The sequence below is a fragment of the Dermochelys coriacea genome, chromosome 21, assembly GCF_009764565.3.
Source record: "Dermochelys coriacea isolate rDerCor1 chromosome 21, rDerCor1.pri.v4, whole genome shotgun sequence".
Taxonomy (NCBI): domain Eukaryota; kingdom Metazoa; phylum Chordata; order Testudines; family Dermochelyidae; genus Dermochelys; species Dermochelys coriacea.
The window spans coordinates 1,479,946-1,502,769 of NC_050088.1; the positions used below are offsets into that span (position 1 = coordinate 1,479,946).

A 22,824-nucleotide genomic window follows, 5' to 3' on the forward strand; every position below is an offset into this window, starting at 1 on the left:
GAGACAGTGAAGAAGAGAGTCACTGTTAAATAATTACAACTTCTTGAATGTAATATGAAAGTTCAGGTGCTATTTATTACATATTGTATGGCCTATGTTGATACAAACATTAATACTAAGTATAACCAAGATTTCCCATATTTATAGATCAGAACTGTCAATGTGAAGAGAAGACCCATAATTAGGGCGCTACCAGATTCAATTTTGGACAATTTCAGAGTCAGAGGAATTTAAAAATTGTAAATTTAATTATTTCAGCTATTTAAATCTGAAATGTCATTGTGTTTTAATTGTAGGGGTCTTGAACCAAAAAGGAGTTGTGTGTGTGTGTGTGTGTGTGGTCGCAAGGTTATTGTAGCGGGTGTTGCAGTACTGCTACCCTTACTTCTGAGCTGTTGCTGGCTGCAGCGCTGCTTTCAGAGCTGGGCAGCTGGCAAGCAGCGGTTGCTGGCCAGGAGCCCAGCTCTGAAGGCAGAGCTGCTGTCAGCAGCAGTGCAGAAGTACGGATGACATGGGATGGCATTGCCACCCTTATTTCTGCATTGCTGCCTGCAGAACTGGGCCCTCAGTCAGCAGCCACCCTGGCTGCCCAGTTCTGAAGGCAGCAGTGCAGAAGTAAGGGTGGATAGTATGGTATTGCCATCCTTATTTCTGCACTACTGCTGATGGGGTGTTGCCTTCAGAGCTGGGTGCGGACCAACAGCTGCCACCCTCTGGCTGCCCAGCTCTGAAGGCAGCACAGAAGTAAGGGTGGCAACACTGTGACCCCTCCTTAAAATAACCTTGTGACCCCCCCCCACCTCCTTTTTTGGGTCAGGACCCCAAATTTGAGGAATGCTGGTCTCCCCCATGAAATCTGCATAGTATAAGGTAAAAGCATACAAAAGCCCAGATTTCAAGGTCCATGATGTCCTTTCATGGCTGTGAATTTGGTAGGCCCTACCCATACTACTGCAAGGACAGAGAATCATTATAATAAAAGTAAGAAGACAAATGATCACAGAAAGGGGCTTGTCATAACAATACAAATATATAGAGCAGTTATTTGTAAAGTAATGTCTATAAGTCCATGATATGTGCAAACCTGGAATACTGCATGCTGTTCTGGTTGCCCCATCTCAAAAAGATACATTAGAAATGGGAAAGATACAGAGAAGGGCAACAAAAAATGATGAAGGGTATGAACAGCTTCCATTTGAGGAAAGATGAAAAAGACTGGGACTATTCAACTTGGAAAAGAGACAACAACAGGGGGTATGACAGATCTATAAAATCATGAATGGTGTGAAGAAAGTGACAAGGGAAGTGGTATTTACCCCTTCACATAACAGAATAACCAGGGGGTCACCAAATGAAATTAGGAGGCAGCAGGTTTAAAACAAACATAAGGATGTACTTCTTCACACAACGCACAGTCAACCTGTGGAACTCAATGCCAGGGGATGTTGTAAAGGCCAAAACTATAACTGGATTCAAAAAAGAAACAGATAAATTCATGGAGGATAGGTCCATCAGTGGCTATTAGCCAATACTGTCAGGGATGCAACTCTATATTCCGAGTCTCCTGAGGCCTCTGACTGCCAGATACTGTGACTAGATGACAGTGGATGGATCATTTGACCATTGCCCTGTTCTGTTCATTGCCTTTGACGCATCTGGAATTGGCCACTGTCAAAAGACAGAATACTGGTTTAGATGGACCATTGGTCTGACCCAGTATGGCCGCTCTTATGTTCTTACTTCTGATAAGTATTTTCCAGACACAGTGAAGGTTAAGAAATGACTGCATTATATCAGCTAGATGAGATATTCTTTAATCTTTGTGCCAGTTTCCCAGTTGTAAAATAGATCAATAAATGCTTACCTACTGTCTTGACAGGGAAATTGTGAGGCTTAATATCTAGTATGATTTTTATTCAAGTTCACTTCACAACATAATTACTCAAAATATGGGAGCTGGCTCTCAAGTGCAGTCAGCTGGTGAATTTCAGAATTGGCAAAACCAGATTAGTATATCCAGAGGTTAATGCATCCAGAAACCTGGTCTTCCCATAAATGCCTTGCCTGAAGTACAGAAAACTAATTTTGAATTGCAGAACACCTCTGGGCTGGCCACAATTTTCTGCACCTTCCCCCTCTAATTTAAATGTTGCATAGCTTTAATAAATGTAGGTCCTAGGAAAGCTCATAAGCAAACAGAATAGGAACAAAATTCTCATTGTGTCAATATCTGGAAGAGAGTGCCCCTTAAATCCATTAATAACTTGGGTTAAAAGAGGCTGTAGCACGCCTCTGGATGCTATTTTTTGCTAGGTCAAGTGTAAAAATCCACTTTGAATCAGTGTCAAACACACAGAACTTTAAGTCGACAATAATACAAGTCTGCAATTTTGTACTCTAGGTGTGTAACACCTGGTTTCCGTTAGTTTCTTTTCAGTAAAATAATGGACAAAAGGAAAATTTCCAGATTTAACTCTATATCTGCAGAGAAATCTGTTGAGTGGATTTTAATCACCTTAACATTTCCACTTTCCTCCTGAAATAAGAACTAGCAAAAGAACACTAGCATGTACCAACAACATGCAGTGTTTAGTACAGTACTAGCAATAAGCCACCTAGCAATTTGTTTCTCAGCTTCATTCAACATCTGCTATTTCAATAATTATTTTTTAGAAACATAACAATAGTATTAAGAGGATACCATAATGCAACCCTCTCAGTATTTTAGCAAGTGACCAACAGTTTATAAAAGTATTTATCACAAAGAGGGTGAGTATTTTACAAGAACAATGGCAGATTTTCCAACCTGAAACTCAAACAACTCACCACTACTCTCATTGGTTAAGCATTCTTTGTTATGGCAGTATGAATCTTTATAAAACTCAAACCTTTAACTGAATTCCCTCTTTTGCTGTCATGAACTGTTCTGCACAAAGCTTTGGATTTGCTTCCTACAGCATAATAAGCAAGACATGTCATGGAAAATGAAAATAAATGGTGTAATCTCCTGCACAAAAAAGTATTTTCCATTTGTTAGAACACACTGGTTTACTGCTTGTAGACAAGCTGATTTCTCAATATTGAAACAAATGTTTCACTACTCAAATGGCACATCTATCTCAGAGTCACAGCTAGACTTGTTGCATTTCACTTTAACAATAAGTATATTTCACTTAGATAAACAAGATGAATCTGGTTGTTAACTACTTCAGACTGCTGCCTGTTCTGAGAAACTTTATATAAAAGGTAAAATACGTAAAGATAGCCCGCCTATAGCAAATGGAATGTTACTCATTAAATATTTCTCAATAAATATCAACATGCATGGTACAGATGAAGTATAAATGAAGCTCTTAAAAAGATAGACTGACATGAAGGAGTTGGTCTTAAAATACAAAAATCTAACGCAAGAATTTGGCTGTATTCTCAGAATAATTCAGAACTAAATTACTATACAGAGCCTAAAATGATCCCACTGAGGAAGACAGAATAAAGGCAGACAAAATATTGGGAGAAACAAAATGCCAGAAACCCAACTAGAAAATGGTGACATGAATTAGAAAGCACAAAATAAAGTGATAGCAAAGATGCTTTAGGCAAGCTCTGAAGCCTATTCTTATATAAGAATAATTACTACCGTTCTCAGAGAGCTCATGATTCCTTTTAAAAACATCCTATCAGCCCCTGCAACAGAAGCTCAGACATTTAGGATTTCTATTCATTGTGCTACAAAGTTATCCCACAGGGGAAACAGATGAAATATAGGAGCCAGTCAAAGAGAGTAAAAAGAAAAGAAGTACTTGTGGCACCTTAGAGACTAACAAATTTATTAGAGCATAAGCTTTCGTGAGCTACAGCTCACTTCATCGGATGCATTTGGTGGAAAAAACAGAGGAGAGATTTATATACACACACACAGAGAACATGAAACAATGGGTTTATCATACACACTGTAAGGAGAGTGATCACTTAAGATAAGCCATCACCAACAGCAGGGGGGGGGAAGGAGGAAAACCTTTCATGGTGACAAGCAGGTAGGCTAATTCCAGCAGTTAACAAGAATATCAGAGGAACAGTGGGGGGTGGGGTGGGAGGGAGAAATACCATGGGGAAATAGTTTTACTTTGTGTAATGACTCATCCATTCCCAGTCTCTATTCAAGTCTAAGTTAATTGTATCCAGTTTGCAAATTAATTCCAATTCAGCAGTCTCTCTTTGGAGTCTGTTTTTGAAGCTTTTTTGTTGAAGTATAGCCACTCTTAGATCTGTGATCGAGTGACCAGAGAGATTGAAGTGTTCTCCAACTGGTTTTTGAATGTTATAATTCTTGACGTCTGATTTGTGTCCATTCATTCTTTTACGTAGAGACTGTCCAGTTTGGCCAATGTACATGGCAGAGGGGCATTGCTGGCACATGATGGCATATATCACATTGGTAGATGCGCAGGTGAACGAGCCTCTGATAGTGTGGCTGATGTGATTAGGCCCTATGATGGTATCCCCTGAATAGATATGTGGACAGAGTTGGCAACGGGCTTGTTGCAAGGATAGGTTCCTGGGTTAGTGGTTCTGTTGTGTGGTGTGTGGTTGCTGGTGAGTATTTGCTTCAGATTGGGGGGCTGTCTGTAAGCAAGGACTGGTCTGTCTCCCAAGATCTGAGAGAGCGATGGCTCGTCCTTCAGGATAGGCTGTAGATCCTTGATGATGCGTTGGAAAGGTTTTAGTTGGGGGCTGAAGGTGATGGCTAGTGGCGTTCTGTTGTTTTCTTTGTTGGGCCTGTCCTGTAGTAGGTGACTTCTGGGTACTCTTCTGGCTCTGTCAATCTGTTTCTTCACTTCAGCAGGTGGGTACTGTAGTTGTAGGAATGCATGATAGAGATCTTGTAGGTGTTTGTCTCTGTCTGAGGGGTTGGAGCAAATGCGGTTATATCGTAGCGCTTGGCTGTAGACAATGGATCGAGTGGTATGATCTGGATGAAAGCTAGAGGCATGTAGGTAGGAATAGCGGTCAGTAGGTTTCCGATATAGGGTGGTGTTTATGTGACCATCGGTTATTAGCACCGTAGTGTCCAGGAAGTGGATCTCTTGTGTGGACTGGTCCAGGCTGAGGTTGATGGTGGGATGGAAATTGTTGAAATCATGGTGGAATTCCTCAAGAGCTTCTTTTCCATGGGTCCAGATGATGAAGATGTCATCAATGTAGCGCAAGTAGAGTAGGGGCATTAGGGGACGGAGCTGAGGAAGCGTTGTTCTAAGTCAGCCATAAAAATGTTGGCATACTGTGGGGCCATGCGGGTACCCATCGCAGTGCCGCTGATTTGAAGGTATACATTGTCACCAAATGTGAAATAGTTATGGGTCAGGACAAAGTCACAAAGTTCTGCCACCAGGTTAGCCGTGACAGTATCGGGGATACTGTTCCTGACGGCTTGTAGTCCATCTTTGTGTGGAATGTTGGTGTAGAGGCTTCTACATCCATAGTGGCTAGGATGGTGTTTTTAGGAAGATCACCAATGGACTGTAGTTTCCGGCTGCTACTCTGAAATCAAAGAGAGTAATGTACTTTAAACACACTTTGGGATCTCCAGACTGCATGCGCGCAAGCTTCTTCTGTTCTCTCTCCACTTAAATTATTTTACACACTTCCTCCTGAAGTCATCCTATCTGAAAGGCTTGATTTTCATCCTTGGGAGAGAACTACTAGCTGAAAATAATACTCTTAAAATTTGAGCGATCTGGCACCTATTTCACCCATTTTAGTTATAATCCTACCACAGTATGAATAACTTATAATATCAGAGAGAGTGGCAGTGTGGTCTGGACACTGGACAGAAGGGAAAATCAGGAACTTCCTAGTTCTAATCCCAGCTCAGACAATAAGGCTTTAAGGTCTTGTTTACACTACCAAGTTTGTCGCCAAAACTGCCATCTGTCGACCCAAACAATGAGTGCGTACACACTGGGAGGCACCTTTTGTCAAGGAAAATGCCAACTTGTGGCAATAAAATATATCCACCCGCACGAGACATTTACATCTTTTTCCTCTACATTTTTGTTGACAAAGTGCAAGTGTAGACACCATGCTTCATTTCACCACTTTAGTTGGCCTCCAGGAGGTGTCCCTAAATGCCCATCCTCATCGCTCTGGTCAGCGGTTTGAACTCTACCACCCTGCAGCCCAGTAACCAACTATCCGCCCCTTCCCGTTAGAAGCCCCAGGAACTTTTGAAATTCCATTTCCTGTTTGCTTGGTTTGGAGAGGTCTCATTGCATCTTCCCAGGTGACCATGGCGGGTTATCACAGCACAAACTCTCCCGCTTGGACCACTGCAGAGCTGTTGGATCTGCTCAGTATATGGGGAGAGAAGACTATGCAGTCCCAGCTGTGCTCCAGCCATAGAAATTGGGATACCTATGGGCAGATTTCTCGAGGCTTATGCGAAAGGAGCTATGATCGGGACACATTACAGTGCAGAGCGAAGATAATGGAGCCAAGGCAGCCGTACCATAAAGCGAGGAAGGCAAACTGTCACTCAGGTGCTTCACTTAAGACCTGCTAGTTCTATAAGAAGCTGGATGCTATCCTCAGCAGCAACCCCACCTCCATTGCCAAGAGCCCTGTGGATACTTCAGAGGGCACGGAGGCGGCGGAAAGAGGACCTAACCCAGAGGACGAAGTTATTGATGAAGAGGTGGAGTTAGATGAGCATGTGCAGCTCCCGGCAGGGTCACCCAGTGGGGCAGGCAACCAGGAACTGTTGTCTACTCCTGAGGCATCTAACTAGTCTCAGCAGTTGCTCTCCAGCGAGCAAGAAGCAGGAGATGAGACTTCTGGTAAGTGACTGTGGTTTGTTTAGTGCAGAGGTGGCATAGAAATGCCTGAGACTGGCTGTGTGTCTGTGAGCTAGACATTTCCTTGTGTAGCTAATCAGTATGGTGGAGGAACAGGGTGTTGATGCATGCCAAGATCTCATGAGAATCCTCCAGCGAGATCTCTAGGAAAGTTTCCTGGAGGTACTCAGTAATCCTCTGCCAAAGGTTCTGTGGCAGAGCAGCTTTGTTCCTTCTCCCATTTGTAGGAAACTTTCCCATGCCATTAGGCAATCCTTTGTGCGGGAACCAAAGCGGCGCATAGGGTGCAGGGCAGAAGCCACAAGCATGGAGTGGATGTACCGTCGTTTCCCTGCTTACCCTTAACAGTGAGATGTCTGCTAGAATTACCCCCCGTCCTGTGGAAAGTGTGGGAGAATTTTACAATTTGTTCCCTACAATGCTGCACCACAACCTTTGCAAAAAGTCTGTGCTCTTTTCCCCATATGAAGCGCCCCCACCCCCACCCTGCCAACATTCACCATACTTTGGGTCAAGGGTTCTCAAGGTAGCCTAAATGAAATTGTCTTTGCTGCTGACCTGCAGCCTAGCTAATTAATTATAATGGAGATTTCAGTTCCATCTGCCAACTCTAAAGCAGCTTTAATACGTATATAGATTTTGCGCATACATACAAACAAAAACAAATACTTCTATATTAAAATTATATACTTTTATTACAATAGTGCTTAGGAGCCCCAAGTAAAATCAGGGTCCCACTGTGCTAGGAGATGTATATAAACACAATAATAGACAGTCCTGTCCCAAAGAGCTTACAATGTAAACACACAAGAGGAAAACAAAAACAAAGAGAGAGAGAGAAAGGATACATTATCCGTATTGTGCAGATGGAGAACTGAGACAGAAATTAATTGACTTGGCCAAGGTGAAAGAGGCAGAATCAAAGGAAACTGATTCCAGACCTCCTGATTCCCATTCCAGTGCCCTACCCCTCTAATTTGTTGAATTCGTTGAAAATAGAACAGTTTTTGTAAGACAGCTAAAACCAAAAGCAGCAGCAGAATATACTAGTGACAAACTGTGTTCCAGGTAACTTTTTAGGACATCATGGGCAACCAATAACTTCATAAAAAGAAAAAGAGTACTTGTGGCACCTTAGAGACTAACGATTTTATTTGTGCATAAGCTATTCGTGCTCAAATAAATTTGTTAGTCTCTAAGGTGCCACAAGTACTCTTTCTTTTTGCGAATATAGACTAACACAGCTTCTACTCTGAAACCAATAACTTCATGTGAGTGGAACAATCACTACTCAAAGCCCAAACCCCTTTTTAAAAAAATGTCTTTGGGGCTAACAGGGTTTTTACTTGTGAGCAGGGACCCTGGGGGCTGCCTGGCTCCAAGTGGGGAGCCAGGAGGCAGCTAGGCTCTAGCTAGAGCCCACCACCCACCTTGGGATGACAGTCCGAGCTGCGAGCGGCTTTCTTGTCCATTTCACGGCTCCAGCATGGAGTAAGAATGACAGCCAACATCTGATGTAAGTAACCTGCAGTGTCAATATGGACATTTGTCGCCCAAACTACACCGACACAAACCTTACACCTCTCGTGGGAGGTGGAGATATGATGTCGGTGTAGTAAGGCACTTACATTGGTGGGAGCAAGGCTGTAGCGTGTACATTGACATAATTATTTCGACGTAAACAGTCTTATGTCGACCGAACTCTGTAGTGTAGACGAGACCTAAGTTTGTAAAACTATGTTATTAGAATGCCTAAACGTATGCAAATCCCTCAAATTAGTTTTTCCCACTCTAACATCAGTACCAGCCCCTCCTCCAACCAACCCTTTGACAATTACCACAAAATAACCAATTAGAAATTAACTCAAATTCTCCTATTTATTCAATTCTCCTTTTAGAACATAATATCCCACAATCTGTTCGGAAAGACAAAAAGAGAAACTATGGTTTCCCTTCCATGCCCCAGGCACAACCTGACACTGCATGCTCCTAAACCTCTCTAATGCTATTTTAAAACTGGTACATAATTCTGTAGCTAAGGTGAAAACGAATTTGTTTTTAAAAAAGGAAATATTTGTAAGTGTTCATTGGCAAAATGGCAAAGCTGAAATTTCAGTGACTCAGGATCTTTATATCTTAAATGTGTACATATTTTCTATGAATTCAAGCTGTGCTGGACAACGTTATCGCCCAAAAATAAATCACAGCAAAATACTTCTCACAAAAATTCTTGGTAATGCCCCTAAGCAATACTCAAGAAGACACAGAACAATTTACCAAATATTTCACTATAAATTATGTTGAAGACAAAGCCTGGCCACATCATTCTGATGTATCTTCCCCTTTCAACAGTTTTGGTTTTTTTAAATCTTTCTCTGAAGCGGAATACAAATGGCAGCACATATCATGCACACATTTTAACAAAATACAAGCCTGTCTAAAATGAACATCTTTTCTCCTCAGAGGCAATTGAGAACTTTAAGGTTTTGCTCCCAAGTTTCCATGCTGACAACTCCTAGTGACACTGAAATCTGATAGCATATAAAGATTTTGGTGGCAGGTGGTGGTGTTGTATCGATTGTACAGGTATGCTGCATTTTTCTTTCCAACCTCAGACTTAAAATTGTGTATTATCCAAAGATACCATATATTTAATTAGAAAAGCAACTTTTAAAAGTATTACTAAATGTAATGTGTATTATTTCCATATTGAACTATTTGATTATTTGCCTTATTAGTGCTTTTTATACTTTTCCTTCACAAATGTTTAAAACAGAAGTATCGATTTTGGGAAACAAATCAGATGAGCATTACTCCTTTGCTCTTTACGAAGATTAACAATCTGTCCACAACTCATCACAAGCTTCTCTAATGGAATGAGAGGGTACAGAAAATTAATGGAAGAAATCAGTCATTGCTGGAACTACAAATGGCATCCAGCTTCCAAAGCATGCACTCTCTCTTCAGATAAAATGATGGAAAGCTTGCCTCATTCCATACATTTATTACAATTAAAAAAACAATTTACATTTTCAAAATGGATTGAGTGTTCACAGACTTTTGAATATTACCACTCTTGAAATAGAGCATTTGTTCTTGGCTGTAATGATATATTAAAATGATGCCAGCAAACAGAAATATATACAAATTCTTCCTTGGGAGCGATTTCTAGTTCCTGGAAATGGAAAGTAACTATTTCTTCTACCTCTGGAAAAACAAGCCAGCATATATCATAAGGCAAATAGCTTACATACTTCTTATATTGAAGACAAACAAGTCCAGCTTTTTTTACTTTTTTTTATAAACTGTTCAGGAAGGACAGGCAGGGCAGAAAAGGTGGGGGAGTAGCACTGTATGTAAGGGAGCAGTATGACTGCTCAGAGCTCCGGTACGAAACTGTGGAAAAACCTGAGTGTCTCTGGATTAAGTTTAGAAGTGTGTGCAACAAGAGTGATGTCATGGTGGGAGTCTGCTATAGACCACCGGACCAGGGGGATGAGGTGGATGAGGCTTTCTTCCGGCAACTCACGGAAGCTACTAGATCGCATGCCCTGATTCTCATGGGTGACTTTAATTTTCCTGATATCTGCTGGGAGAGCAATACAGCGGTGCATAGACAATCCAGGAAGTTTTTGGAAAGCGTAGGGGACAATTTCCTGGTGCAAGTGCTAGGGGAGCCAACTAGGGGGAGCGCTTTTCTTGACCTGCTGCTCACAAACCGGGTAGAATTAGTGGGGGAAGCAAAAGTGGATGGGAATCTGGGAGGCAGTGACCATGAGTTGGTTGAGTTCAGGATCCTGACGCAGGGAAGAAAGGTAAGCAGCAGGATACGGACCCTGGACTTCAGGAAAGCAGACTTTGACTCCCTCAGGGAACAGATGGCCAGGATCCCCTGGGGGACTAACATGAAAGGGAAGGGAGTCCAGGAGAGCTGGCTGTATTTCAAGGAATCCCTGTTGAGGTTACAGGGACAAACCATCCCGATGAGTCGAAAGAATAGTAAATATGGCAGGCGACCAGCTTGGCTTAATGGTGAAATCCTAGCGGATCTTAAACATAAAAAAGAAGCTTACAAGAAGTGGAAGCTTGGACATATGACCAGGGAAGAGTATAAAAATATTGCTCGGGCATGTAGGAAAGATATCAGGAGGGCCAAATCGCACCTGGAGCTGCAGCTAGCAAGAGATGTCAAGAGTAACAAGAAGGGTTTCTTCAGGTATGTTGGCAACAAGAAGAAAGCCAAGGAAAGTGTGGGCCCCTTACTGAATGAGGGAGGCAAGCTAGTGACAGAGGATGTGGAAAAAGCTAATGTACTCAATGCTTTTTTTGCCTCTGTTTTCACTAACAAGGTCAGCTCCCAGACTGCTGTGCTGGGCATCACAAAATGGGGAAGAGATGGCCAGCCCTCTGTAGAGATAGAGGTGGTTAGGGACTATTTAGAAAAGCTGGACGTGCACAAGTCCATGGGGCCGGACGAATTGCATCCGAGAGTGCTGAAGGAATTGGCGGCTGTGATTGCAGAGCCCTTGGCCATTATCTTTGAAAACTCGTGGCGAACGGGGGAAGTCCCGGATGACTGGAAAAAGGCTAATGTAGTGCCCATCTTTAAAAAAGGGAAGAAGGAGGATCCTGGGAACTACAGGCCAGTCAGCCTCACCTCAGTCCCTGGAAAAATCATGGAGCAGGTCCTCAAAGAATCAATCCTGAAGCACTTAGAGGAGAGGAAAGTGATCAGGAACAGTCAGCATGGATTCACCAAGGGAAGGTCATGCCTGACTAATCTAATCGCCTTTTATGATGAGATTACTGGTTCTGTGGATGAAGGGAAAGCAGTGGATGTATTGTTTCTTGACTTTAGCAAAGCTTTTGACACGGTCTCCCACAGCATTCTTGTCAGCAAGTTAAGGAAGTATGGGCTGGATGAATGCACTATAAGGTGGGTAGAAAGCTGGCTAGATTGTCGGGCTCAACGGGTAGTGATCAATGGCTCCATGTCTAGTTGGCAGCCGGTGTCAAGTGGAGTGCCCCAGGGGTCGGTCCTGGGGCCCGTTTTGTTCAATATCTTCATAAATGATCTGGAGGATGGTGTGGATTGCACTCTCAGCAAATTTGCGGATGATACTAAACTGGGAGGAGTGGTAGATACGCTGGAGGGGAGGGATAGGATACAGAAGGACCTAGACAAATTGGAGGATTGGGCCAAAAGAAATCTAATGAGGTTCAATAAGGATAAATGCAGGGTCCTGCACTTAGGATGGAAGAATCCAATGCACCACTACAGACTAGGGACCGAATGGCTCGGCAGCAGTTCTGCGGAAAAGGACCTAGGGGTGACAGTGGACGAGAAGCTGGATATGAGTCAGCAGTGTGCCCTTGTTGCCAAGAAGGCCAATGGCATTTTGGGATGTATAAGTAGGGGCATAGCGAGCAGATCGAGGGACGTGATCGTTCCCCTCTATTCGACACTGGTGAGGCCTCATCTGGAGTACTGTGTCCAGTTTTGGGCCCCACACTACAGGAAGGATGTGGATAAATTGGAAAGAGTACAACGAAGGGCAACGAAAATGATTAGGGGTCTAGAGCACATGACTTATGAGGAGAGGCTGAGGGAGCTGGGATTGTTTAGTCTGCAGAAGAGAAGAATGAGGGGGGATTTGATAGCTGCTTTCAACTACCTGAAAGGGGGTTTCAAAGAGGATGGCTCTAGACTGTTCTCAATGGTAGCAGATGACAGAACGAGGAGTAATGGTCTCAAGTTGCAATGGGGGAGGTTTAGATTGGATATTAGGAAAAACTTTTTCACTAAGAGGGTGGTGAAACACTGGAATGCGTTACCTAGGGAGGTGGTAGAATCTCCTTCCTTAGAGGTTTTTAAGGTCAGGCTTGACAAAGCCCTGGCTGGGATGATTTAACTGGGACTTGGTCCTGCTTTGAGCAGGGGGTTGGACTAGATGACCTTCTGGGGTCCCTTCCAACCCTGATATTCTATGATTCTATGATTCTATACTGTGTGTATGTATATTTATTTGTTTCAGATTTATAGCTCCAGACACTGATCAAAATTCTAATTGAACTTGACCATTCAGCATCATGCATTGAGCACCATATTTTACTAAACAATTTTCTTGAATACTACTCTAAATACATGTATAATCAGTTTGACTGTGAGAACAAAAAGTTGCAAATCAATTTCATTATGGAATTGATCCATCATTCATCCAAAAATTTATCCTATTTTAAATTTCTCTTTATCATGATGAATGAAGACAACAAATTAACTAAGCAAAAATTACTTCTGTATGACACTGACCATCTTGCAAAGCTTGTGCTGAGGGTATATAGACAACAATAATTGTATAGGGACAGCTTTTTTGGGAGATGGTTGGGAGCACAGACATGCAAGGAGATGCATGCTATTGACTTGTTTCACCGAGTGCTTTGTTTGCACCTGCCTTTCTGTTAAACAAAAGAGGCTAGGCACTATAAACTAGATTCTTACTGGAAACTAGCTGCTTAGTTAAATTGAAAAGGAAGGCTTAACTACTGTGTATTTTTAAATTCTGACTAAATAAAGGAAAAATTCCTTAAATAAAGGAAAAATTGTCCAATTATGGCATGATGAAAGAAAAGGTAAATATTCGGTGCTTAGGCATAAATCTGTCTCTGGTGAATGAAATTGCAAATAGAGTGAATTCTGGAAACTTAATCAGGGCTTGTGAACAGGAGCCCTAAGGGATCCCTTATAGCTGAAAACTTTTCAGCATTGCGTACAGTATAATGAATATATTTAGATGCCTAAAAAAAGGTGCACCTACTTTATTACCCTCAGCACACGTACAATACACAACAAATCTTATAAAATTACTAACTCTCCTCTCCTCTTGAGCTTGTTAGCAGAAATATTACTCCACACACATACCCATGCTAATGGGTCTCTTCACTGGGCAGTTTTTTGTTTCGTTTTAAAGTTTCAGCATGAGCCTTACTCCTGCTCTCATATTTCTATGAATGCAAAGAGTCTCCCAACCTTTCTTAGCAATTCACTTTACCACTAGAAAGCATCTGCTACTTATGTTGCCAGTTTCTCTCCTTCACAGAACTAGTGAGGGAAGGTAGTAACACAATATCATATGCCAATCTAATAGCTGGAGGGCCTATGAACACAAAGGCGCACACACTGAAAAACTAAAGATTATCTGTGAAGAGGAAGTGTGACCAATATAGACATTTCCCAAAGAAGAGGTCTGCAACAGCATGACAGAAGCACATGCAATAAAGTACCCCTTTACCTAAGGCTTTATCTCCCAACTTCTCAAAGGATGTGCCAGAAAACACTTGGAGTGTCAAATTTCACATCAATCATCACAAGACCATACAAGCTGTCACCAACTAGACCCCAGACTAAACCTTCGAATGCCAAGCATGTGTCCACAACAGCTTTATTAAAGCAGTGTTCTTATGGAAGCTGCAAAAAATTTAAAAAAGACCCCAGAACCAAGACAATGTAGCAGAATGGCTTCATGGTCTTTGTGACAATGACTACATAGGATTTTAGCCTGCCAATCATACCAACCTGGCCTCTTTCAAAAGAGGAATACAAATGATAGTGTCTTACATTTAAATAGTCCTTCTAAGCAAGCTGAGACATTTCCATGTGCTTTACAGACCTTCATAAGGCTTGCGCACTCGTGACTGAAATGAAGATGAGGCCTCGGGAGATGGCAACGGCAGCGGGGAGAACGGCAGTGGGATTGTGCTGCCCGACATGCCGCTGTCCACCAGCCGGACACCGAGTGTCACGCTCTTGCCAATGGGTAAGGGGTGGAGCTGGTGAGCGCTGGTGGGTGGGGCTGAAACTGCAACCAAAGAGCAGCAACACAGTGACCCAGCTTCCTGGTGGTGGGCACCAATGGGCTGGAAAGTCATGGGTGTGCTTAGGGCTGGGAAGCCTGGATGGCAGCTCTGAGGGGCTGCTCTGCCTTCCCAGCATGCAGTGCATCACAAATAGCGCTCACTTGTCCCGGCTGGGCTGGGCTGGGCAGCTTGTAACAGGCCCGACGGCACTGCCTGTTTACCAGGGGCCTGTGGGAGAGTCTAAGCCAAGTGTGGAGGGAAGTGGGGGGTATCATGAGGCCTGGATCCATTCTGACCCCAGGGGAGTTACCCAGAATGGGTGTGAGCGGGCATATCCCTGCCCCTTGCCTGGGGCATGGCCTCCATTAATGGGTGGCACAAGCAAGGGAGAGGGGCAGGGGGAGGCAGCGGTGGGGTGGGGCTGGGGTGCAAGTATAGTAGAGAGGCAGGGTTGGCTGCTGGGGCTGTGAGAGCCATGGCTTGGTGGTGGTAGGAGGCAGCGTGGCACTGTGGCGGCAGGAGGCAGCGTGGCACTGTGGCGGCAGGAGGCAGCGTGGCACTGTGTGGCGGTGGTGGCAGGAGGCAGCGTGGCACTGTGTGGCAGTGGTGCCAGGAGGCAGCATGGCACTGTGGCGATGATGGTTGGAGGCAGCATGGCACTGTGTGGCGATGATGGTTGGAGGCAGCATGGCACTGTGTGGCGGTGGTGGCAGGAGGCAGCATGGCACTGTGTGGCGGTGGTGGCAGGAGGCAGCGTTGCACGGTGTGGCAATGATGGTTGGAGGCAGCATGTGCGGCAGTGATGGCCTGGCTTTCAGGTCAGGGCTGGGGCTCTCCTCTTCTGCTTAGCGGTGGCGTTGGGCCTTTCTCTCGGGTTGCTGGCTCTGGCCCTGCATGATCTCGGCTGTACCTCTTTCTTCTTTCTCAGTAACTGCCCATCTTTCTCTCTTTTTTTCTCTCCTGTCCTGTCCCTCTCCATCGTCCATCTTCTTCCTCCTCCTGCTCCTGGGGTGCAGCCCAACCGGGTGCAGCAGGGCAGCCCCATTTGGCAGGTATGACTGTGGCTGACCCGGACGATGAGGCCCCGCTCAGTAAGTGAAGGGCTTGGGGGCCCAGGCTGTGTGTGGGGAGGGGGCGCAGGCTGGGCTAGCTGGGGAGGGGAGGTCAATAGAAAACTTCAGCATGTTGATAATGGGTATAAACTGGCCACCAGGAAGTTTAGACTTGAAATCAGATGAGGGTTTTTAACCATCAGAGGAGTGAAGTTTTGGAATAACCTTCCAAGGGAAGCAGTGGGGGCAAAAGATCTATCTGGTTTTAAGATTCTACTTGATAAGTTTATGGAGGAGATGGTGTGATGGGATAATGGGATTTTGGTAAATAATTGATCTTTAAATATTCAGGGTAAATAGGCCAAATCCCCTGAGATGAGATATTAGATGGATGGGATCTGAGTTACCCAGGAAAGAATTTTCTGTAGTATCTGGCTGGTGAATCTTGCCCATATGCTCAGGGTTTAGCTGATTGCCATATTTGGGGTCGGGAAGGAATTTTCCTCCAGAGCAGATTGGAGAGGCCCTGGAGGTTTTTCGCCTTCCTCTGTAGCATGGGGCATGGTTGACTTGAGGGAGGCTTCTCTGCTCCTTGAAGTCTTTAAACCATGATTTAAAGACTTCAATAGCTCAGACATAGGTGAGGTTTTTCGTAGGAGTGGGTGGGTGAGATTCTGTGGCCTGCACTGTGCAGGAGGTCGGACTAGATGATCAGAATGGTCCCTTCTGACCTTAGTATCTATGAATCTATGAAGCAACTTTACCAATTCACAGCAACTGTAACCCAGCAGTTTAGAGGAGGTGTGCAGAATACAATAAGACAACAGAAACTAAAAAAGAGGAATGGAGTACTTGTGGCACCTTAGAGGCCAACAAATTTATTTGAGCATAAGCTTTCGTGAGCTACAGCTCACTTCATCCGATGCATGCAGTGGAAAATACAGAGGGGAGATTTTATATACACAGAGAATATGAAACAATGGGTGTTACCATACGGACTGTAACCAGAGTGATCAGGAAAGGTGAGCTATTACCAGCAGGAAGGGGGGGGGGGGAAAGAGGGGCAGACCTTTTGTAGTGATAATCAAGGTGGGCCATTTCCAGCAGTTGACAAGAACATGTGAGGAACAGTGGGTGGGGAGGGTGGGGGGGAATAAACAAGGGGAAATTAGTTTTACTTTGTGTAATGACACATCCACTCCCAGTCTTTATTCAAGCCTAAATTAATTGTATCGAACTATCTCCCCTTGTTCATTCCCACCCTATTGTTCCTCACATGTTCTTGTCAACTGCTGGAAATTGATTAACCTTGATTAACACTACAAAAGGTTCCCCAAACGTGCCCCTCCCCCGCTGGTAATAGCTCACCTTTCTTGATCACTCTCAGTTACAGTGTGTATGGTAACACCCATTGTTTCCTGTTCTCTGTATATATAAATCTCCCCACTGTATTTTCTACTGAATGTATCCGATGAAGTGAGCTGTAGCTCACGAAAGCTTATGCTCAAATAAATTTGTTAGTCTCCAAGGTGTCACAAGTACTCCTGTTCCTTTTGTGGATACAGACTAACATGGCTGCTACTCTAAAAGAGGAATGTAAGACAGGCAACATGCAGTTTCCCAAGCTGGAATTTAAGTAGGATACTGAGGTTGAACAAAACTACTCCTGAAGAAAGCACTGAAATACCTTAACAAGAGCAAGGTTGCCACTTTAAATTTCATCTGAATAACAGCAACTTCAAAAGAACAGTACCTCCTACCACCATGCCCAGACGCTTGACCATTCTAACTGCTGCCTACTGGACCATCAACACCATTTAAAAATAGAGACAGGTTTTCTTTAAGATCTCGTAATAAAAGGCAGGCTCATCCTGCATTTTAGAAGATCTGACAAGATTATAACCCAATGTGGCATGGCTGATGCCATTACAACCCCTTAATGTATTTTAAACATAAATGAGTTTTATAAACAGGCTCAGAAGTTGTAAGTACAACCTTGCCAAACGCTCTGCGTTTATAGGATAACATACTGACAGGTTTCAGAGTAGCAGTCGTGTTAGTCTGTATTCGCAAAAAGAAAAGGAGTACTTGTGGCACCTTAGAGACTAACACATTTATTTGAGCATAAGCTTTCGTGAGCTACAGCTCACTTCATCGGATGCATTTGGTGGAAAAACCCTTTCAAATAAATAACTATTTATTTATTAAATAAATAAAACAAATTTGTTAGTCTCTAAGGTGCCACAAGTACTCCTTTTCTTTTTAGGATAACATACTAGATGCATATAATCATGTTTCTAATGAATACCTGGCTCACTGAAACACAACACAGACAAACAGTGGTTTCCCAGTTTCTTGACATTTTGCGTCTTGTAAGATTGAAACAAAGTTATACTGTAATGATTTTGCTATATAGTTGCTATTTGATGAGTGCTCCATATATATCTGACACAAATACAATACGTCTCTGTCTCCTAATATCTAGTACGTGTATACCGTGTGATGGCCTTTGAGCTAAGCAACCTGGTTCCTGGAGCCAGAAGCAGAGGCTTATGCTTTCAGAGCCTATATCATCAGGTATTTCAATCTCTACGTATAAGAGACATTGTGTTACACACATGCAGCTGCACTTAAATTCCCATAGCTCTTGGTCAATGCACTCTAAAGGGCTCTATTCACCATAGTTGGTCAGTGGGTAGGATTCACAGTTTTCTCCTCACCACCTCTATAGTGTGTGATATGCTCCCTGCTCTGCATGTGCTCACTACTGATTTGTCATTACACCTCACTTTTACTCATTAGCCACCAGCAGTGAATTCAGAAGAAGCTCTTTGTTTCACATGATGGCCCCTGTAAATTCACAGAACTACTCCAATAATCAAGCACAGGGATTAAGCTCTGATCTCCTCACCACTACATACCAGCAAGTGCACAATGTTATGCATTGAGCAGTCCCATGTTCTCCTTTGAGCAACTATCAGAACAGATCCTCGCTCTTGCGGAACTGCCCAGGAGCCTCTGAAAAAGCATGTCATGAAGGGTGCGTGGGCAATACAGCACACTATTAAACATTTTGGCTGAGATTATGTTACAGGCCCCAAGGACTCTTACTTTCTTCCCCCGGTCACGCAACTACACTGGATTTTATTTTATTTTTTTAAACTCATGTTGATTTAGCGGATTATTTGGTGCTTACAAATGTGGTGTTATGAAAAGGTCTTTGAAAAAGGCATTTTACATGCTTGAAAAGATGCATTACTTCTGGATTCTTTGCTAAAATTTATTTATTGTCATAAACCATTTTATTTTTATTTAAATTCCACCATCATATTGAAAGTAACTCTCCCTTCCCCTTTTGTGGGTGGAGTGTGTGTTAAAAGCAATAAATGATGTTAATATCAGAGAATCTTCTTCTGGGTCAGTCATCTGTACCCTAAATATCAGTCAGTTGGCAGATCTGGGGCAGAGGGTACAGGGAATGAAAGAATAAAAACATTCACAGCATACAGGCCACTGGGCCTATTCAATTATGTATTATGTGCCTGTATGTGAAGATTTTGTGATGACAAGCTAGATGTGATGAGGAAGAGGTCATAGTGTGAAAAGTGGGTCAACATGAGCATTATAGTTATGAAATCTGACATCTGGTAAGTGCATGCAGGGGAACCCTGACATCAGGGTCTCTGATCATAATAAATTATGAACATCTTATTGATATTAGTTTCACCTAATATAAGAACTATTGCATAGAGAGGTGGTTCAGTCATCAGGAAATATAAAATCTGAAATGAACAGTGCTAGACTTCCTCGGTCTCATATGTTACTCTGAAAACAGAATGGAATCTCTTTTTTCTGTGACAGAGATAATCCAAAGGGATGAAACACATATATTGATTTTGTTTTAAAGATTTCTACATGGCTTGTCATCTTGCTAGTGTTTGCATTCTGGATTCTACATTGGGCCAGAGTAGCATCATCATCTTCAGTTCTTATTCAAAACAGATGAATATATTTGCCATTCAAAATGTGAAGGCAGGACAGGAAGCTGCATTTAGAGGCCAATTCACTCCATAAGAGCCAGTGTAACTATACTGAATTTACTCATAACAGCACAAAAGCCAGACTTGAAAATGTCAGGTTGAGGATGGCTTTTTCACTGTTGACAACAGAATTAGGAATGTCAGTTTAATAATGTGTGAAAAAATAAACTGCCTAAAACAAAGATATCATCATTATTATCTGTATTTCTGTAACATCCAGGGGCCCCAATCATGGTCAAGGCTCCATTGGACTAGGCACTGCACACACACAGTAAGACATGGTCTGTACCCAAAAGAACTTAAAATCTAAACAGATAAAAGAGAAAAAGAGTAATATACAGACAAGATGAGATATTTTAAAAAAAATATAATTTCCTCCCACACAAAACAAAACAAAACAAAACCCACTTTCCTCGCTCCACCTTTCCCACTGAGTAGGCCCCAGCTAGTCTGCACCACTGTTTACCCAGTGTGCTCTCCTGTTCAGAAAAAGATTCAGGCTCAGGGAGAAAAGGCAGTAATATGTTCAAGTGTAAGGAGGTAGCTTGGCCTCTCCAGCCCCTCTGGAGTCCTTGCTAGCAGCTCCAAATGCTCTCCCCACCCACACCATGGCATCATGCCAGGTGTTAAGTTCAATGCTTCATCCCCTCAAGGTAAAGCTGCAGTATAAACTTCAGTCCATTCCTGTCTAATGAGAGCTCATTCCATTTCCTCTCCTGTCATCGTCAATGACATCAGAACATTTCACAAAAATGCATCATGTTGGATCCCATTTGCCAGAAAGATTTTCAGGTCATAAATATTTCTAATGGTGAATCAGATCTCTACATGCTGACTGCAACCAAGTCAAGGTGTAAATTACATCTTTAACTGTAGGCCTGAAACTTATGAGTAAATATAAATAATGGAAATCGTTGTTTGAACATGTTAAAATTCATCTGAAGATCATGCCATTCAGGATTTATATACAAATCAAGTGACTTGGATATACACACCTGATATTTTCCTGAAGGCATCATCCATCAGTCCCATGAATACTTTAAGGAGCAAATCTTATTTTGCAATAAGATAATTTTGTTGAATTAAAAAACTGAACTCTCAATTCTTTTTTTCTGGCGAGTCAAATTTTGAACTTCCCCCTCACACCTTACAGTCCTTCATCCATATTATTCTCACAAAAATATACAAAAATCACAGTTCAACATATTGGTTATTCAAAATGTATTACCACCTAAGTGTTGAGCAGAGGGCAACTAACTCAGTTAAAGAGAAGATTAGTATCACCTGTACAAATCTTCTGTCTCAAGTCTTTTTCCTGTGTACTTCAACAGTGCCTCTGCAAGCTTTGCTTACACAAAGTGGTGCTCTGTCCACCACTAGTGACAGGATCACACAGTGTATGTCTACACTACAGCTGGGAACGAGCCTCTCAGCCCAGATAGACAGACCCATGCTAACAGGGCTGGAGCTAGCGCACTAAAAAAATAGCAGTGTGGATGATGCAGCTCTCAAGCCCATTCAACCCTTTGGTTTCAGCCCAAGCTGCAGTGGCCAAACAGCTACTTTTAGCATGCTACCTCCAGCTCCAAGAGCATGGGTCTGTCTTCCTGGGCTGGGAGGTTCACTTCCAGATGCAATGCAGACATTCCCAAAGAGGTTTATGAGTCTGCTGCTGGCTTTGAACCAACAGGCAATAGAGGTTCCCGTTTGTAGAACCAAGCTTCCCAGTCCAGTCTCTACTGGAGATGACCTCCCAATAGTATCAAATTACACTTCCAAACAACCTAACATAATGCAGTTTGCTGCCATCTCCAGGGGGAGTTGTGGGATCCCCCACCCTTCCTACACTGTTGAATTTGGGACTTTGTTTTGATGGGTTTCAAAGGTTAAGGAGAAAAATCCTTGAATTTGATGTGACATAGCACCTTCCTGCTCTGATCTGCTGCCTTACACACTAAAGCTCCTTAACAAGAGAGATTAATGTTTTAACTCTCAAGACTATTTCCAGGTCTCAAATATTTTCACTCACTTTATTCACAACAGCCAATCATATTTAAGCATTTACTCACAACACCCTGCCAATATGTCAAAATCTCAGAATTTACACTAACCTCTCAACTTTACAAATACAGAGTACTAATAATGAAGATGAAAAGTAATAAAAAGGACTGGTATACTAATCCATATTAAGATCCATCAAAACTGTAACTTTGACCTTGATGTGCTAATGCAATACCGCACCCATGAATCCTATACCTTAAAGTCAGCAGAGTGTATGTCTCCCAAAGTTTATGTGGGTTGGGCTATTTTTACGCAGCAGATAGATCATGAAAACTATAATCATTAAACTGTAATTAGCTTTTGGAAGTGGAGAAAACACCTGCTATTTCATAAAACAGAATCTTGAAAACTAATCACTTAGACACAAAAATTAAAAACAAACGACATACATCTGCATAATGAATCCTGGGAGTCAGCAAAGTTAATTTGAAACTGACACCACATACATTATCCAGTCCTACCCAGGAAAAGTATACACTGTATGATCACTAGTGGTGTACTATTGATCAGAACCACATTGTTTCTTAAAGCTAATGTAAGGAACATATTTGGTTGCAAAGAAAAAAGAGACTCAGGAGAGACTCAAAAGTAGAAGTAGGACTTATTGTAATTAGGACTACAATATGTGAAAACTAAACTGATATTCACAACTGAGGATCCAAAAATTTTAAAACAAAAACCAGAATTCCACACAACTAGAAGGCCAATGTTTTCAATAAAGCTATACAAGTGTGTTACATCAGCAATATGTGCACAAGACCTAAAAATGATTGGAACATGTGAAAATTCCATGTAAAGACATACATTAGGGCTAATTAATAGCCATATGGTTTATATTCAGAGCAGCTGACCAGCCAAAATAGTAATCATCATCCAACCTGACCATGTGGAAAACCTTTAAAATGTTAATTAAAATCTGGAAGTTAGTTCAACCTCCCCACACCAAAACAGAAAATAAGATAAAAA

At 42.5% G+C, this 22,824-nt stretch overlaps 1 protein-coding gene and 1 long non-coding RNA gene across 6 annotated transcripts in view; both read right to left on the reverse strand.

Annotated features, from left to right (window-relative positions):
* MAGI3 (membrane associated guanylate kinase, WW and PDZ domain containing 3) overlaps nucleotides 1–22,824 on the reverse strand; it is a 198,248-nt gene that overhangs the window by 96,660 nt on the left and 78,764 nt on the right. The gene's annotated exons all lie outside the window — the stretch shown is intronic.
* LOC122457159 lies at nucleotides 1,093–21,996 on the reverse strand. The gene is made up of 3 exons (XR_006276542.1): nucleotides 18,763–21,996; nucleotides 3,533–3,536; nucleotides 1,093–1,104 (listed from the first exon to the last, which is right to left on the reverse strand). It is a non-coding gene; the product is annotated as an uncharacterized LOC122457159 (long non-coding RNA).